The sequence below is a fragment of the Myripristis murdjan genome, chromosome 22 (genome assembly GCF_902150065.1).
Source record: "Myripristis murdjan chromosome 22, fMyrMur1.1, whole genome shotgun sequence".
Taxonomy (NCBI): Eukaryota; Metazoa; Chordata; class Actinopteri; order Holocentriformes; family Holocentridae; genus Myripristis; species Myripristis murdjan.
Genome location: NC_044001.1, coordinates 11488631 through 11495257, shown reverse-complemented (window position 1 = coordinate 11495257; position 6627 = coordinate 11488631). Strand labels below are relative to the sequence as shown.

The 6627-nt window shown below is 40.1% G+C and overlaps 1 protein-coding gene across 1 annotated transcript in view; it reads left to right on the top strand.

The window, feature by feature from the left end:
* Positions 1-4236: 4236 nt before the first annotated feature.
* LOC115354213 (uncharacterized) overlaps positions 4237-6627 on the top strand; it is a 30348-nt gene continuing 27957 nt past the window's right edge. Inside the window, exon 1 of the mRNA XM_030044488.1 lies at positions 4237-4317. The gene's annotated coding sequence lies outside the window, so the exon portion shown is untranslated. The remainder of the gene's footprint in view (positions 4318-6627) is intronic.

The window sequence follows — 6627 nt, the reverse complement described above, 5'->3', positions numbered from 1 at the left end:
CAGAAAGACACATACACACCTGCAGAGAAATGCACATGCGTGCACATATGCATGCATGACAAACTGCCTAGAAACACATACACACACACACATACGCAGACAGCCATCAGGCGCCGTGCAGCAATTGGTGGCAAAGTCTGGAACCTAGAAACCACAAGGAGCTCTCATCCTTTCATGCATCATGCTTTTCTATCCCTTTTGCACAACCTCTTTCCCTCCCTCTCTCTTTCTGCACCCCTCTCCCTCTCTATCTGTCCCTCCCTCGCTCTTTCTCCCTGGCTCTCTTTCTTGCCTCTCCCCAAGCAGTTCTCTCTCTGTCCCATTTCCCATCTCTCCCTCTCTCCATTTTCTGCCAACCAGGATGCTGACAATGGCTTCAATAAAGATGAATTGAAATTGGCTGTGGCTGGATTCGGCTTCCCAAGACGCACAATGGAAGGAGGACTGCTGTAATTATTACTCTGGATTCCAGCGCACTGTTCAGTAAACTCATTCTCTCTATGAACCTCTCTCTCTCTCTCTCTCTCTCTCTCTCTCTATGTCTCTCTCTCTTTCTCTGCACTGTTTCTCCCCCCTTTTACACCTGGGTGTTTCTTGCTCTCAAATGCTAACTCTTTCTTTTTCTCTACCCACCTCAGTCTCTCTCTCTCTCTCTCTCTCTCTCTCTCTCTCTCTCTCTCTCTCTCCCTTCGCCTACTCTCCTCCTCAATCCCACCGTCTGTCTCAGCTTCTCTTTCAGTCTCTCCTTCCCTCCCTCCCTCTCTCTCTCTCTCTCTGCTCATCTCAGTACAGTCCATTATTGTTGTTTGCTAAAGTAGAACTATAATTTCACAGCTGAGGAGCCAGGTCAGGTTTGGAGTAGTGATTAATAATCTGACGGTGAATAATGATTTCATCCTCCATATTCAGCTGTAGGTAATTATTCGCTGTGTAATCGTGGAATAGATTTGCTCATGAAAAACGCACTTATTCAAATGTGAGATAGAAACGAGAGCGCCTTGGGTGTGTCGAGGCATCCGTGAAGCTAAATTTACATGGGTGGATTCCAAATATAGGCCTGGGAATAAGATTAGAACAACATTAGCATGGGCGTTACTTCAAGCCTCCACAGTCCCAAGCCTTATCCAGCCTTGTTTCAGCCACTGAAGTGAGGTGCACTGCGTCGACCGCTGCTCATCACATCTGTGATGAATGTGTCAAAAGAAGTGATGCGAGGCATTTCATTCTCTTCGTCCTTGTATCTCTTCTTGTCTGTAATGATAATGGATTGCATTTATTTTCTCGATGGAAGTCAGGGGATCAAGGGGTGGAGGGCGGAGCAACAGACAGAGAAGATTGAAAAGACGGGTTTGTGGGTACAGAAATAGCCCTACATGTTTTTGTGTAGTGTTTTTTCCCCCACCACCAGGTTTCAAAGCAGCAAAGCAGTATTCCAGAGGGTGTACAAAGCAGAACATAGTGTAACTAATTTACAACCATGCAGACAAATAAAAAGAGAATACCGTAGTCGCTCACATGCAAGGCCACACAGGTTTAAGTGAATTAAATGTAAGTGGTTGCATTCACAGACTCCAAAAGAGTCAGGAGCAAAATGATCTACAACAGCATGAGGCTCCAAAACATTTAGTTTGAAAACAAGACGACGTTTTAACCTTCGTTAGTCTTCGCCAGGCATGATGATTAACTCATGACCTTTTTATGCATTAACTGCTCCGGAAAGGAATTCACATTAACGCTTCCATAAAGCTTCCGTATATTCATAAAAAAACAGGCAAAAAGTGTGAATCAAGGACACATTACAATGCTCTGGGAGGGGGAAACATCACCACAGCAAAAAGCAAAATAAATAAATACATAAATAAATAACCACATGAGACCAAGAGATAAAAAACAAACACATAAAAATATGACAAACGTACACCTGGGAATACATAACAACATACGAAGGAGATTTACTCTCTATTTTCACTGTCAACTGTCAAATACAGAAGAGCTGCCACACAAATAACCTTTAAGAGGGCACTTCTTCAAAAATACTAGGATTGTGCTCATTCATGCACGCACATGTCTTTCATGGGAGAAATGCAATATAGTAACATTTCTCACCTCTCACTGAGATTAATATATAATTCAGTGTGAACTTTTATACCTGTAATTAAAAATAAAAGATAGGCATAAAATAAAATGTGACAGGAAAAAAATAGTCTAAATAGTTTCTTTCTTCAGCGAGATAGTTTCCATTTCTGTCCTTCAGGAACTAAGAAAAATGTTTCCATAGATGATAAGAGACCACTCAACCAGTATTGGCATTTTGAGATTATGTCCCTCAATTTCTAGAAAATAGCTGGTGATCCAGATGTAATACTACTCTATCAGTGAGAGTCAATGCTCAGCTCGTTTGGAGGCTCTTAAGATTTCCAGGAAAAATTCACCACACTGCTGAAAGTAGAGTCATTTTGAGAATCACTTCAGCTGAAAGTTGTGGTATGCTATTTCAGTTTTTTTTTTTTTTTTTTTTTTTTTTTGGCCCATTTTCAGACCAAAAGTAATCATAAAGATAATGCTGTAAAAAATTAGATAAGTGAAATGGACGTAGGCGTGGATTTAATTGTGCTTTTCTAGGGACCATAATAATTGTTTCTGCAGTTCTGCATCTCTCTCAGAATTTTCCTCCAAATGAGCCACAGACATGACATGTAATCTGCACAGATTGGATAAGACAATGCACCATGTGATTGTGATTTTATGGAGAGGGTAACATTAACATGGCCACAAATGCTGACCAGTGTAAGCTGCTGAAGAGCCATCTGAGCATACATATGTACACACTGTACAATTGAGATACTGTGGTCCAAATGCTGTTCAGAATCAGAGATGTCTTTAGGCTGTCAGACAACAAAACAAGAGCTCTGATTCATTTTTTCCCCCTCCAGACTCTACAGGCTACAGGTGCTAGTACAACACTTTGGACCAACAGCGATTGTCGTCTACCAAACAGTAAAAGCAAAAGGAACACGGGTTTAAAGTTCAAAAGTTGGGTGTATTTTCCCAAAAAGATTCAAGAAAAACAAATTACTAAAGGCAGCTTAACTAACAGAGTTACAGGGCTCTTAACCCTCCTGTTACCTTCAAATTTACTAACATTTTTTTTTTTTTTTTTTTTTTTTTTAATCAGCTGGCCACAATTTGACCCCAGTAATTTAAACCTCCAGGAAATGATTATAATAATAATAATAATAATAATAATAAAAATATTACCCAACTTTATGTGTCAGGTACTTTGTGTGTCTTGTTGATGACCTAGATAACTCTTTAAATTAAACATAATTTCTCCACTCTCTTATACATCAAAGTTCTTGAGTGGAAATTGTGTTTTTTCCTCCCAAATGTCACATTAACTATCAGTGGTTCTCACACTGCTACAGGTGTGGTTATGTTTGGTTTTCTGATGATTATAAATGGATTTTTTGATGATTATAAATTGCATGTTATGTTTCTTATACGTTTTATACAGCTAAAAAAGAAAAAAGCCTGGGTCCAGTAGGTGATTAAGCTGATTACCTCAGCTTAAAGCAGAGAGGAGGGACTGATCAGTGAAATCACCTGCTGGAGTTTTTTGGTTGGAATGAAAACCTGCAGCCTCTTGGCCCTCCTTTGCACCAGTGTGACACGCCTGACATAGACGATAATTAAAACTCATACAAAGAAACCCTGACACACACACACCTGCCACCCCCCATGCTATCAGGGTTCTTGGTACGGTCCATGGCTTGGCCATAAAGCCAGGCCCCACCCTCAGCTCCAACTTTAGCCAGAACAGGAGGAGAACTCAGGTAACTCAAGACAAAGACAAAGAAATTAATCTAGTTTAACCCCAACAGCAACATGACAAAACAATGTAAAGTCAATGTGCATGCTTCATCTAGAAAACGCTTCATCTAATAAAAAATTCTAAACCAAACAAACTGTGTCTTATGTAATTTTAAGCCACTGCAAATGAAAATAATGGGACATGTGGTAATCGTGTGTGTGTGTGTCTGTGTGTGTGTTTGGGGACAGTTTCAACCTGTGGCCCACACGGCTGTAGCCACCAAAGTGCTGACGACAAAAATTCCACCAAACCAGGAGGCAAGGGCATCTTAAACAAACACACAATCAAATGTCAAATTTTGTATTTGTTTGGCTCGGGGTAGGTGATATTGTTCAGTGATTAATTTATTCATGACGTTCAGATACCAAGAATCTTGATAAAGAGATTTAAACCCAATCAAATGGAGTACTGAGTGGAGGAAAATAACGACGCTTATCTACAATCCAGTGAGTATTAAGTTTCATTTAATTCCAAGTGACTTTCTCTAAACTTGTAGATAGACTTGTCATTCTCATCTTCAAAATTTTGTTTTCTCAAAAGCCGACATGGCAAGGAGAGCAAAGAAATATGTAGCAATTTATCCTCTGATTGACTGTAGTGTTAGCTGAATTTGTAGCAGTGGTGTCTTGTATATTATCTTTCAGTTAATTTAATTTAAAAAAAAAAAAAAAAAAAACTGAAAACATTAAACAGTAATTTACAAAGTTGCCCCCAGACAGTCATCAGTCCTGTAACTTCTGGATGCATTACTGCTCTGTTGTAACGGAGCCAAATGGAGGCAGAGGGATCAGATTCAGATGAAGGGAGACAGATCAAGCAGAGCTGAGATGATTAGATGAAGAAAGTTAATGAAGCTAAAATAATTGAATTACTGGTTTTGCTTAAGCCGTTGTTGGTGCCGTCATATTAAAGTGATGCCCATCTCCTGACTGCTACCTTTGTGCACAATAATATCGTTTAGTCAGTCTCAACATGGTGCATTAATTAAAAAAAAAAAAAAAGTGATGATGCGATGTCATCCATGTGGTTATCTGGAATTAATCAACACCCTGCCAGCCTATCAGAATCAGGTGCTCATCCAGGCCACGTGTCATACATTTTAATGGACATTTAACGGATATTTTGAGTTTTTTGGTGTGAGGTTGAGTCAGTTTGAAAGTGGAGTGAAATATTTGCTATATGAGGAATTCTACTAGGAATTTTTTTTTTTTTTGTCCTTGATGTAATGGAAAATTCCACTGTGCTCTCTTTACCTCTGAGTTAGTACCCTTTCTATCTCTAAGTTTCAGTTGTGGTCTCACTCTCGTATCTCGTGTCACTTGAAAACGAGAACTGCTTTGTCAGAGCTAACGTCTTATCTGTATGAGCCGTTTTCTGTCAATGATCACCTGGATTTTTTTGTGAGATTGTGCAGGTTTTTGTGTTTGTTTTAATGCTTGTTTTATTGTGTTGATTGTTTGAATGTTTTTTGTAAGGACTGCAGATGGAATTTAGCTTCCCTGCTAAATATGGCGCACTCATCTTGTTATTCTTGTGAATAACTTCTGAAAGTGCACACACTGTCCTTTTTATAAGTTGGAAAACAAACAAAAAAAAAAAGTTGGTCAGTGTCAGTGAGCCAGTCAGACTGATCAGATACGGTCCTTGACCCCTTTGCAGAGGCTTATCATAAAACTAACAAAGACAAACTCAGACTTAAGAGCATTCCAGTTTCTGATTGTCACCTGTGTTATTTTGAAGCAGTTTGATGCATGATAAGCAATGTGTTTTTTACATAAAACATTTGAAAACAGGTCAAATTTGACAAAAGGACTGTGAGAAGTGGGTTACCCAAGTGAATTCTGACCACCGATACCTCTGCTCAGACTGATGTTTGCCCCTGGTGTTTCTTTGGTTATCAGTTCCCATGTAGAAACTCTGTCTCAGTGTTTGAGGCTGAAAATGTCAGCTGGGACAAAAGAGCAGGGACTCTCACATGCCTGCAGTGAGATACATGATACAGCCTCTGCATTCTTGAGGAAAGTGTCCTCACTTACATTTATTTTTGTATTTTGTGTGTGTGTGTGTGTGTGTGTGTGTGTGTGTGTGTGTTTGTGTGTGTGTGTCCCTAAGTTTGCACAAGTCTGGTTATTTTGAGTCTTGCATAAGATACTAACACACACATTATACAACTGACAAAAAGTAACAAGCAAGTGAACCCTGGGTTTTCAAAATCACACTTTGCTCTGTTAAGTGTGTTTGCTCTGCGTACTGTGTGTGTGTGTGTGTGTGTGTGTGTGTAGAGATGGGTGTGTTTGCTCAGGTTTGGTTATTTTGGGTGTTGTCAGTGAGAAAGTGAAATCATTTTACCATAGGTACAAGTTTCTCCATCTGGTTGCCTGGCAACCGAAAGCCTTGAGTTGGTCACGAAAGGCATGCGCGTGCACATACAGCCAGATGTACAGGCACACGCGCACACACACACACACACACACACACACACACACACCTGCATGCTACTGTGGTAAATATCCAGCTCTAGCTGCAGATAAACAAGAGCTATCACTCCCGTCACAGTGTCCACTCTGGGGTTTGTTCTCACAGATCACATGCCAGATCACAAACAGTGTGTGTGTGTGTGTGTGTGTGTGTTTGTGCACGCGAGTGTCAGGGGATTTTTAAAGTGCCATTGTTTAGACTGTTTAGATAGTTTTGCTTGCCAGGGAATCAACAATCCCCTTCTCTACGCACACGCACAGACAAACACAAACACACAC